We start from the raw sequence: 13,236 nt of genomic DNA, 5'->3' as shown, positions 1-13,236 counted from the left end.
TGTGCATACACACAAAAGCTTATACCTAGAACAAATTTAGTTGGTCTCCAAGGTGCTACTGGACTATTTCTTAATTTTATATTTCGACTGCGTCAGACCAACACAGCTACCTACCTGTTCCCAGAGGTATGACAGTGTTCTTTTCACAGGCAGCCACGGAATGAAGAATGCTGGTGACAGCAAGTACTGTGGAAGGATAAAAAAGGCAAACACCCCAAATCACACTTCATTCCTTCTCCCCGTTTCCAGATTCACCTGAAACGGAGCGTTTTGCCTTTTGATGAGTTTCTGCTTTCATGTGGCTAGCATGCCAACCTTTGTCTGGATTCTGTCCAATACATGGAGTTAGGTCACTCCCCAAAGTCTATTTGGTCTGCCTTTTAATGGACAAAAATAAATTGGCAGGGTAGCTGTGATGATGGAGACAATTTGGCCTTCTTTTAATTTTGCCAAGCTTTTGTGGTGTTCGTTTCGGTTTTTAAATGTGTTGTGCTTTTCCTCACTTATCTCACAGAACAGAGCAGGGAAAATGTCCTCGTAATCCATAAATTGATACACATTGTGAAATCAAGCCCAGACTTTAGCCATCGAAACGCTAGGCCAACTGAAGGTTTATATATATAGTCATTGAGGCATCTCTATTGATATAGCATCTTTGAAGGTGGGGGTCTAGTCTAGGCATTGATTATCACACTTCACCCTTGCATGCATTTTAACTCATTACACTATATCTATGCCATCTAGTAAATACATAGGCAGATCTACATCTTTGCAGGTTAAGCTTTCTATTGTCAAAGGATACTGTCATTATAAATCCCATTCACTTTCTCGATGCATTTCGAGAACAGGGCTGTTACTCTGTAGTGAATATTTACACAGAGAGGGCGGGTTTCTATAGTGCTTAAGCTGCATTAGCATCTGGAAGATTTTTAAATTGCCCCTCCCCAAAAAAAATCAATGTTGGGAAGCTTTAAATTATATCAGTCACACCCAAACAATATGATAATTACACCAATGCCATTTAGATATTAAAAATTCAAAACTGTGTCACTTTGAATTACGATTGCAAGCAAAGGAATGCAATGTCCTATATGCTTTTACAATGATGTGAAAAAGCAGGTGGATAGCACATCTACTATCTCTGAAAATTAGCCCTGCAGATGGTCAAAATTAATACTTTTATTAATTTGAAATGCTTCCATACGGCTTTTCAGGCAAGTCTGCCTCTCAAAGCAGTTTACAATCAAATAAATGAATGAATAACAATAAAAAATTTAAACACTTAAATTGCATCAAAATGAGTAACACCTTCATAAGAACAAACAGCCCATTTAAAATTGCAGCCCATCATCCTGGACCCCAAATTTAACCTCCAAAGGTCACAGCAAAGAAACGAACCTTTAAGACCAGCTTGTAATCTGCCTTGTGTATTGTAACCTAGAAAGGTGGTATACAAATTAAAAGTGAAATGAATTTAAAAAAAATTGAAATGTTTCACAGGTTGTATATAGGGCAGGGCTATGGTGGCTCACTTGGGACCCCTCTCTCAAACATGCATATGCAATTGCATTTAAGCATTATATCCCCACAAACCTTCCAAGGGTGTGCTGCTCTACTTCAAAAGTAATATGTGAACCCTTTCCAGTCTTTTTTAAGATGCAGGTCAGAGTTTTCCTTCTCACTGAAACAGCCACACAAAGAGTAAACTCTCTGCCAAACTGAACAGGTGTTGCAATTCCAGCTGAAGCCAGTGGAAAAAGACCGAAGCAACATGACTTTTCAATCGTCACCAATGTCTGTTTATTTTACACCAAAGGCATTATGAGGACACGAGTCCCATTAAAACCAGGAGGGCTCATTCCTGGGTGAGCTCACACAAGCAACTCGCAAGAGGTTTCTCCCCATTAAGTAACCCCAGGTAGAGACATGGTGGGAGACCCAGTTATGAGATTCTTGCCTGCCAAAGCAGTGTCACACTTTCACAAGGCAGTCTAAAACACCTTGCTGCCAGAAGCAAAGGATAGGATGCCTCCTCCCCAACCTTTCCAAGCTGGCAGCTGAATTCTGCTTCAAAATGGGATAGTGTTTTCCATTGCAGCTGAGGGCAGCTAGGCTTGTTTACAAGGCAGGCCAGGCAGGGAAAGCAGTGGTTGCTTGGTGGTTTTGCTGTCCACAGTTTTGACTGTGTCATCCATAGCTGCCAAGTTTTTGCTTTTCTCGCGAGGAAGCCTATTCAGCATAAGGGAAAATCCCTGTAAAAAAGGGATAACTTGGCAGCTATGGTGTCATCTACCCTACTCATTTCAGCTTTACAAGAATCTGATGGTGGCTTTTAAGGGCCCTGTGGAAAAGCAGGCAAATTCAGGAGACTCCATTTCAATTCCAGTTGTTGCGAGATTCCATGGGTTCCTGGCACTTACCCAAGATTCATGGAAATGAGTCACAGCGGAGACTGTGGTACCATTATGATATGTGGTTTATTTGCCCATATGTACAACCTGAGCCCACGATGGAGGGGTTCACGGCATTAACACCCCCTAGAGGTTCTTGTTTCTCCTATAGCAGCAGCCTTGGATTCAAACAGAAATCAGACATTGCCCTGACTATCTATCCAGCTTGCTGCTTTGCTTTGAGATCACATCACTTTCAACTCCAAACTCTGGCTTTTTTCTGTTGAGGGAAATTAGAGGGGTCTTGCACCCAGCTTAACACCCCAGACTCATAGCGCATTAGCTGGTTTTCTTGGAATAGCAAAATGTGTGTTTGCTCTCTCTTTCTGTCTAGGAGGAGAGAGTGACCTGTGGTGTGAGGAGAAAAGCAAAGAGAGAGGTTGGTTCCATGGCACTCTCTCAAAATTACAAATGTGCCCACAAACACAAAATGGTTGGTGACCCCCATTATGTCCCCCTCCCCCTTTTAAAAGGGACATTTCTTCTGTCTCTGCAAACCTTGTCATTCCCCTGAGCATGATCTTGTTTGTCAGTAACCCCATTTTGGCTACACAGCCTCTGAGTTCTATATATTCTGAACAATGCATCTTTACAACAATAGACTAGCAAGACTAGCAACCTCGCTTCAGTTGTTTTCCAGGTCCAGGGCAATGGTATTATTACATAGCATTTCTGTAGCACTTTTCGGTGTACGGAATGTTTTATAATTCACATTTATTACCTCAGAGGCTGGTTAGAGTGAAAGATACTGACTTGCCCAAGGCCATTCGAGCAAGCGCTGAATATAAGCAGTGATTTGAAGCTGGCCTCTCAAATCGAGACCCAGATTTCTCTCCACTCCTTTACAATGGCCCTGCTTATTTCAAAACTCCGGATGGTTTTCCTCTTTGCTGAATCTGTAAATAAGTAATTATTTAGTTTACTTATTAAAGTGATACCACACCCTAACTAGGATGAGAAACCAGCTTTACAGGACAATCCCCTTCTCGCATTTCAGATACCTATAGTATTGCTACCCACTTTCGCGTATCTTAATGCACAAAACAACATCAGTGTGTCATTCTTCAGGTAAAGATGTTTAAGGTCAGGTAGCTGAGGCAGTATCAGTGTTACTCCAGTATCTGTCTTATTCCAGCAGGGGGGTGTGCCACAGTGGTCCACAATTTACGCGGGGTTGCCCTTGTATTTGATCTGGAAGAAGAAGAAGAAGAAGAAGAAGAAGAAGAAGAAGAAGAAGAAGAAGAAGAAGAAGAAGAAGAAGAAGAGGAGGAGGAGGAGGAGGAGGAGGAGGAGGAGGAGGAGGAGGAGGAGGAGGAGGAGGAGGAGGAGGAGGAGGAGTTTAGATTTGATATCCCGCTTTATCACTACCCGAAGGAGTCTCAAAGCGGCTAACATTCTCCTTTCCCTTCCTCCCCCACAACAGACACTCTGTGAGGTGAGTTGAGGCTGAGAGACTTCAGAGAAGTGTGACTAGCCCAAGGTCACCCAGCAGCTGCATGTGGAGGAGCGGAGACGCGAACCCGGTTCCCCAGATTGCGAGTCTACCGCTCTTAACCACTACACTACAAGTAGTGCAGAATGCAGCAGCCAGACTGCATACAGGAACAGGGAACTCTCTCCTTTTTTGAGAGAGGTGCGCTGGTTGTCCATTTGCTACCAGGTCAGGTTGAAGGGTCTTGTGGTAAGCCACAAAGCCCTACACCACCTGGCCCAGGAGGCATCCTTTAAAAAAGGACCACATTAAATCCAGATACATCGTTGCACTTCTCAATAAAAAGGAGCTGAGCTTCTGGGTATGCAAGAGGGGCCACCAGTAGTGGCCAGTGGTAGGGCAGCGCAAACGGGGACACTCTGACTGATGCACCCCCAGCACACCATGCTCCATACTGCTCCAGTGCCAGGCAGAGGAGGTGCAAGCGGCTGCCACCACAGAGGGAGCAGGAGGGAAAGGGGCTATGGGGACTCTCTGCACCTCTCTGGCAGCAGTGGCTGTTTAATAGTGACTCTTCCACTCCCTGCAACCGGGCCCAGCTCCCTTGCACACCAGAGCCCCTCCTCGTCTAAACTGCTTCCTGGGGGCACCCATGTCCTGGATCCCAGGTTTAATAGGTAAGTGACGTCCAGGTTCAGTTCTATGCCTGGCACATCCAATTCAAAAATCCTGAGTCGTAGGATCGAGACCATGCCAATTCTACTGCCAATTTGAATAGAAAATGTTGGGCTACACAAGCCAATGGTCTGATTGGGTATGAAGCTACATCACGTGTCCCTTTATCAACATAAAAAAGGGTAAAGGTAAAGGACCCCTGACAGTTCAGTCCAGTCACAGACGACTCTGGGGTTGCGGTGCTCATCTTGCTTTACGGGGGAGCCGGCATTTGTCCGCGGTTTTTCCAGGTCATGTGGCCAGCATGACTAAGCCGCTTCTGGTGCAACGGAACACCGAAGCCGGAGAAGCGCACGGAAATGCCATTTACCTTCCCGCCGTTTACCTATTTATCTACTTGCACTTTGGGGTGTGCTTTCGAATTGCTAGGTTGGCAGGAGCTGGGACTGAGCAACGGGAGCTCACCCCATTACAGGGATTCGAACCGCCGACCTTCTGATCGGCAAGCCCAAGAGGCTCAGTGGTTTAGACCACAGCGCCACCCATGTCCCTATCAACGTACATGTAATAAATAAATAAATAAAGAGAAAAGTGACTTCCGGTGTCTTCTACCCTGGTTTATTGGGCCATGGTTCCACATAAGGAAAAGGCAGATTATATGAGTCAATAGTTAACTTTTTATTAGCTTCAAATTATTCTAAGGAATTATTTACACAGTTACTGTTGGGCTGAGATCCAGGAACTTCAAAGCTGGGTGTCTTGCTGCAGCTTCCTGGTTCTTTGCTATGCATGTGGGAGTCCTGCATAGATGCATAGAGAATGCACATGCAGAGCATTTCCCACCATGGAAGAGAACAAGATGTCCTGCTCCTCTTGAGCTTTGGAGCAGGCAACTCAAGCTGAATTTTGTTTTTCTTCACTATTTATTCGCCTACTTAGCGAACGACAGCTAAATTCAGTGCAAACTGAAACAGTCCAAAAACGTGATTCACAAAAGTTCATTAAACTAAGAATTGCGTTTTATAAAAGGATTAAGAAATAAGATGAAAGAAAAATGCATCGCACCACAGTAATCCACTTGAGTTTAGTGAGCTGTATTCAACATAGCGCTGAGGATAACATTCCATCAGCGCAAGGATCTCTCCTTTCCCAATAAAACACTACCTCCCTCTCCTCCCACCATGCACCCCTTAAATCTTTTCTGGAGGGTTCCCCTCACCCCTCCAGAGCAGATTTGGGGATAATCATGGGGTGGAAAGGGAGGGCTCTTGTTGCACTAGCACTAATCCTTTCTGCTAATCCTTGCCCTATTGCAAATATTGGATACTGCCCAAACTAAATGTCATAGTGAATGTCCAAAATTTGCCATGAAGCCGGACCCTGTCACTGCCACACACACACACACACACACACACACACACACACTGCTGTTTTCAGGTAGCATTCTAGGCATTGTTTTAAAAAGTAACTTTTTATTGGGTTTTATAAACAAGGACCATAGGAATAATAAATAATACAAATAAATAGACCAAGGCTTGCCATGTCTTTTCTATACCACTTAAATAGCACAATCAATTTGAAGTAATATCTACAACACATGGTTCATGATTAGTGGCCAGTGTATAACTTCTGGGTTCGTGCATTGGTTTAAACAAAAGCAAAAACAAAAAGGGGAAACAGGATAGAACCCAGGTAGCATTCAACATCACATAGCTAAATGCCTCATCAGGAGCCCTTGTGGTTGTGCTTAGATTAAGTATGAGTAATAGTCATTTTCCTCTTATGTTACCAATGAAACAATATAAAGTGTTGGGTATATTGATGCACATGGGAGGTTGGCTCAAAGTGAAGATAACAATTTAAATTTAGATCAACCGAACTGAGCTAAATGCTTTTTGGAGAGGGTTTTTTCCCCTGGAATATTGACACGTTATGAAATTAAACCACACCAGGATTAAGCCATCTTTCTTGATCTGTCCATGTATCAACTGTAGTTTATTTGTTAATCTTTCAAGGAGGGCTGTTTCCCAAACCATCTTGTACCAATTGTCTATCGTTGTGTCAGAAAGGTCTTTCTAGTGTCTGGTTATGTTGTGTTTCACTGTTTGCAACAGGTGGCTTCTGAATTCTTTATTATGTAAATCCAGATTGTTGTATTGAAATATATTTGATAAAGCTAACTGTTGTTACGTAATTTTATTAATTTACTGGAATAGTGAATTCCAGAAAGGCTGGGTTTTGGGACATTCCCACCACATGTGGAGATATCTACCAGAAATGTGGTGCAATGGTAGGATGGATTATTGCCAGTTTCCTAGGGGTTCGGTACCACCTATATATAAGTTTTAGGGTCAATTCTCTATTGCTTGTCGGAATAGACTTAAAGAGGGGTTTTGGTCCAAAGTCAATTCCATTGATCTGTGTCATGTTCATAACCAGAATCACATTAGCGTTCTAGGCAACTGAAACAAAACCAGAAAATTTCTGAGGACCAGGCAGTGGAAGGTACACATTGAGTTCCAAGCCTGGGGTATCATCCATGGAGGTAAGTCTTTTGAATGCCAGGCACATGTGGAACCCTGTCATCACTGATTCTTAGCACAATACCATGTGAGTGTTTGAAAAGTTGCTGTGCCAAGTTAAGTCAAGTTATGAGCCACTGACCTTCATAAATCTACCTCTGTGGTGCCTGGGACTCAACACACACAGCAGGTAACTAACTTGGGAGGTGTCATCCCATCAGCAGCAATAGTGAGGACTTTGGTAATCATCAGACAAGGCAGTTTTAAAAAGATTTCTTAATAAGAAGGACTCAAATCCACCCTTGTTTATACTAGTGCAAATCTGCTTCAATTCCAGTTATATGCATGAAATTACCATCAAAATATAGAATGAGTGTTTCAAGGGAGAAGCTCTCGTTGCATTCAGCAGGAGCATCTGACACATTTCTTGGTAGCTTTGCATGACTTGATAATCCTGTCCTCAGTTTCACTTGTTTTGTGCAACCGGTGGGAGGTGACCTGCATAGAGGAAGACAGAACCATAGCTATAATTAGTGGCATTAATTTTATTGCACCTTATATCTGAGCATAGCTATGTAGCAACAGCCCAGCATTATCAATGCAACACCCTAACGAAATGTGTTCTTTGGGCACTGAATGAGAAGGTTGATTAAAAATAATAATAAATAACTATTTATAGCTGTATGGCATAAAATCGTGCTTTGTTTTAAGAGCGGCATATTTCAATAATGCCAGTTAATCGTACGATATATAATCTCTCAGCAGACATCCTTTGTTACAATGGTTTTTTACGACGATGCCAGTGCATAGGTGCAATATATTCAAGAACTGCGAGTCAGATTTTGCAGGGCTCTGATATCTGCAGAATGGTTTGGCGAACCAAGATAAAATATGCATTGCATTAAGAATGTTTAAGATAGAACATACATAAAGCCCCCTGAATTGGTCTCCAAATAAAGCAAATCAACAACTGGCCTTCTAGCTAGGACATTTGTATCATCTGTACAACCTAGGAGCAAGAAACATGCAAAGTCTGAGCAGCTGGATCTCTACTGTGATTGTGGTTGGAATACCTTGTGTATGAGAAAATGCTGGCGCGTTTGTGGCTTTTTCGTTTAGGGAGAAAGACCACTAAAGGCAGGGGGGCATGATACAGAATTAGTAACGGTGTGGTGGAGTGGATGCAAAAGCATTTTTCTTTCTTTCATAACACTACAACTCAACAGCGATCCAAGGAAATCAAGAGGCAGCAGATTCCAAACAGGCGAAAGGAAATACCGTTGACATAGGATTTCACTGCAGGAAACATAACATTTTCTTTGACATTCTCTCCTCTTCAGGGAGGAAAGGAATTGACCTGAGAACTCTGGAACTTGGAGCTCCAAGGACAGAAATAACTCAACAGGCTTGGAGGGATGGGGAAGAAAGCAGAAAAGCTCAAGGACCATTCCTCTTCATCAGGTGACGGACGTGAGGGCTCCAAACCTGAAGGTCACACAGGACCAGCCCCATCCTACCTAATGGGGCCAGGACTCCCCCACCACCACCGGCCTAAGGATGTGACACTGTCATCCAAGGAGTCCTCTGTAGAAGACCATCAAATAACTGAACCTCTCCCACTCGGCTGCAGATCACTAGAGAAGGCTAGGCCACTTGGAGCAGCATCTTGGAGCACAGCTAGTGCTATAAAAAAGGTTGTGATAACTTCCTCCTTGCTGAAGCATCTTCAGAGCTCTATGTTCTCCAGGGTAAAGTCTTGTGTCCATCCCAAACCACACCTTGTCTTACACCAGGCATCCCCAAACTGCGACCCTCCAGATGTTTTGGCCTACAACTCCCATGATCCCTAGCTAAGAGGACCAGTGGTCAGGGATGATGGGAATTGTAGTCCAAAACACCTGGAGGGCCAAAGTTTGGGGATGCCTGTCTTACACCCTAGCTGAGCCTTGCCACACAGCACAGCAGGACGAAGAAGGAACGAGGAAGTTATGTGGGCTGCATTTCCCCTTAGTTCCCCTCCTAGGAAGCTATGTTCTTTGCATACAGGGAAGCTCCCTACCAGGACCTGAATAGAGGAACACAGCTCTGCCTGTATTTTCCAGAGTGCAATGTATTTTGTAATGCTCGTTTTTGTTGCTCTTGGTAGCTTTGCATGATGCATCGTTAATGTTCTGATATGAGGAACAGAGGAAAAGAGCCCAACCTGCTCGTGGCTTTGCTGAAAATTGACTCCAAGCTTGGATCAATATAAGACCAATATGTCCAGAAATTAACCAAAGCAAACCAATCAAGGTGTGTTTTTTTTGGGAACAGACGCATGCACTGTGGCTCCTGCATTTAATTAATCACGTGCAGTGAAACAGGATTTGCAGATTATCTACCACACCTCCTGTGCCATATAATAGCAAGCATCACGCAAAACAAATCATCACAATGCCACATCACTTGGGCCACAAATTCCAATAGCCTTGCTCTTCTTAAGAGTACTCCTCATTTTCTAAATTAACCCCACTTAAGCATGGTTGTTCAGAGTATGGTTCTGTAGTGTCACTTTGGGTTTTGGAATATCCTTGCAACATTTAAAAAAACCCAAATACTGTACACTGCTGGTTGAATTAAGACTATATACGTCAGAATACAGAATACCAAGGGTAAATATTTGGGGTTCTTTGCTCTGGGGCAGTGATGGCGAACCTATGACACGCGTGTCAAACGTGACACGCAGAGCCCTCACTGCTGACACGCGCCCCATCGGTCCAGTCACGCTGTTGTTTCTCCCCCCCCCCATTTGTTCTCCCGCTCCTCCTCACGCTACAGCTTGTCTCCGCTGTTAAAATCCAGATCCTTTGTTGTTGTTGTTGTTGTTGTTGTTGGTAGCCAGAGATTGTTTTTTAACCCTTTCTATGCTGTTTTTTTCTGGCACTTTGGCAGACTATGATTGGGTGTAACAGTGTTCATTTTTTAACCCGTTCTGTGCAGGGGTTTTTTTTTGCGCTTTGGCAGACTATGTCGGTGCTGCGTGTTTGTTCCAGCGAATATATTATTCATCATTTATTTCTGTTCTCTTCCCCCCCCCAAAAAAAGCACAGCAGCTTTGGGGCATCCCCCCCAAAAGCAAAGCAACTTTTGCACCCCCCCAAAAAACCTCCAAAACTTTGGCCAGCAGCTCCCCCCAAAAAGCTCAACAACTCTGCGCACTTTGTGATAAATAAGGGTTTTTTGGTTTGGTTAAATAATTAGTTTTTGGTTTATTAAATACAGTTATATATTACAATTATACATTTTTGTTATTTAAACTATAAATATTTTTTCTTGAAGTGACACACCATCCGAGTTATGCTCGGTTTTTTGGCGAATTTTGACACACCAAGCTCAAAAGGTTGCCCATCACTGCTCTGGGGGCATCTAGGAGTAGCCAATCTCATAGACATAACTGCACCTATTTTTTCCACTTCTATCAAACCTTTTAGCTTATCAAATCCATATATATGTGTCTCCCCCACTTTAACCTCCCAGCAATCCTGTGAGCTAAATTGAGCTAAAAGACTCATGGTTACCGGGGATTTGGACACAGATCTCCCAGTCCTATTCTTAACACGCTAAACACTATACACTACACTGGCTACAGAAAGATAAATATGAGATTTATCTTTTTTTAATTGCCCTGTACACATGGGGAATAAAACAAAAGTAGGCACAGAAAACTACACCAGTAAATTACTATGCCTAGTAGTCTTCCAGGGAGAGAATACAAACAACATTGACTAAAGGTTACAAGTAGATTTCCCAAATCAGAATCCTTTCTCTGCACGTTTTGAACTTTGCCCTCAAAATCAAGTTGAGCTGAAGTCACATGTTGTTGAACCATGCCCATAGCTGGGAAGTATTTAGATCGCTATCATAAGGTGAATGCAAAATGCCATTTAAAAAATCTCTGTAAAAAAAGAAATCAGGCAGACCTACCCTATGACTGAAATAAATTATTTTTCTGTGTTCTTTCTTTTTAAAATAGTGAAGTAGTAACTGGAGATACAGTACAAGGTTAGGCTGAAGTCACAAAATCTAATTTTCCCTAATTTATAACCTTCCATGTTGCAGGGAAGGGGCAATGGCATCATTTCTGACATCACTGTTACACATGGGAAATAACAATTGGCTTGGGAGATTCTCCCTCTCCCACTGAGATCGACCAATATTAGGAGTGGACTACATGTTCTGTCGGAATTATTCATTTTAATCAATAAAAACATTTAAACCCTGCCCGCCCACAGAATGAGCTACAAGGCAGTTTACAAGCATGGCATAATACTGGTAACGAAATGACAGCACAGAACAATGATAAACTAATCTTCAAGTTCCTTTACACCAGGACTGGTGATTTATAAACACAACACCCAATGGGGAGGAAGGAGAAGATACATAGCCGAGCATCCGATACGCAGCTCCCTGGGCAGAATGACTGCAGAGACCACACATAGCCTTCCTGCAGAAGCGGATTTAGGGCAGCGCGACCAGTTCCTCCGCACTGTCGAGCCCAGGGGGTGGTGCTGGGCACCGCAACTATGACATGATGAATTTAGCAGAACAGAAGGTTAGAGGGGGTGAGGAGCACCAAATTTTGGCCTTGCACAGGGTGCTGCTGACATTTGAAAGACCAAAGTCTGCCTCTGCTTCCCGGGACAAGGGTTCATGACCCATCCAGGGAGTATTTTGCCCAGCAGACACAGCCTGGACTCAAAAAGGCATCCACAGATGCTGAAAGCAGCAACTGGCAATTGTTCCCTTAGGAGATGGGAGCTTGAGACCCACAAGGAGAAAGGGATGAATGTGGTCCATTTTGGATGACTGGGGGGAAATGAGATGGCAGGAGGTAAAAAAGGGGGAAGTTGTTTTTGCTCATTCATCCTCACTCCCATTTCTCCCTCTCCTTGACCCCTTTCCTCTTCACCCCAAATTGACCATCTTGTACACTCTGGCAGCAGCACCTATCCCATGTGTACTTCTGAAGGCCTGCCTTCTCAAATTAACACAGTTCTAGAGTGGGCAGAAAAGGAAGAGGCACTCCCATCAAACTTCTGTGTCCAGCAGAAGCCAATGTTCCCATAAATCGAAGGAATGTAAGCTATGTTGTTTTGTGTTGTCGCCCCCCCCCCACCTGCCGTGCCCGCCCCCAGCTTTGCCAGTGAAGTGCTAGGGTGAAGCTATGAGAATCTCCCCGGGGAGGAAATTCCGCAACACAGGAATAACTTCAGATAAGACTATCTCATAGAACCACTTGCCTAAACCTCTGATGGGGAGACATATGAAACAGAGCCTCTGAAGATTATCAGAAAGAACAGGTTGATGTAAAAAAGGGCAATGCAGAACAAACTGCACATCTACACTCAAATAGTATCACCCCCCCCCAATAGCCATAGCCCAGACTTGTTCAGAAACTCAACTGCTACCCCAAGACTATAACGACGTGAGAAACAGAGCTGAATATTGCCAACATGTTGGATGTCACCACACCCCAGATTTTCAGCTGCTCCAGAGATTTAATGTTGATGTTAAATAGCACATGGGGCAAGATAGGACCTTGCAGCAACCTGCAAGCCAGCGACCATGGGGTGAAGCAGCAGAAAGCACAGAACCACACTATGACGCCCCTTAGTCCCATCTGAGCAAGGCAGCCCAGGAGGATACCATTTCTATCAGGTTCCAATGGCTCTGAAACGTCCAGGAGAGTCAATGATGTTATTGGAGTACACTGTGGTTTACTTGATAGTGCTCTTGGAGCACTCTAAAGCTCAATGGTTGTTTTCTGGAATCGGAACTTTAAAGTCTAATGGAGTGATTTGAACACACATTCTCTGCCTGGGAACAGATGCTTGAACTACCACACTTTAGAAGGCATATATCTTCATCTCTTCAGACATCCTGACCTAGAAGTTGCCCCTAGCATGCGGAGTAAAAGACCCTATCTTACATGCCGTGCAGCTTTTGAAGGATCTGGTTGTTCTCAGTTGTGACATTTGGCAACTTCTTCATACAAGCAACTGGCTGGGGTGGTAGCCAGCCAGTAGTGCAAAGGTGGTGAATCCGGCTTGCCAAATGTCACTGGGAAATCCCGGACTATTGGCCATTCTGGCTGGGGCTGATAAGAGATGCAGTCCAA

The sequence above is a fragment of the Zootoca vivipara genome, chromosome 9, assembly GCF_963506605.1.
Source record: "Zootoca vivipara chromosome 9, rZooViv1.1, whole genome shotgun sequence".
NCBI lineage: Eukaryota > Metazoa > Chordata > Lepidosauria > Squamata > Lacertidae > Zootoca > Zootoca vivipara.
This window is presented reverse-complemented; position numbering follows the sequence as displayed.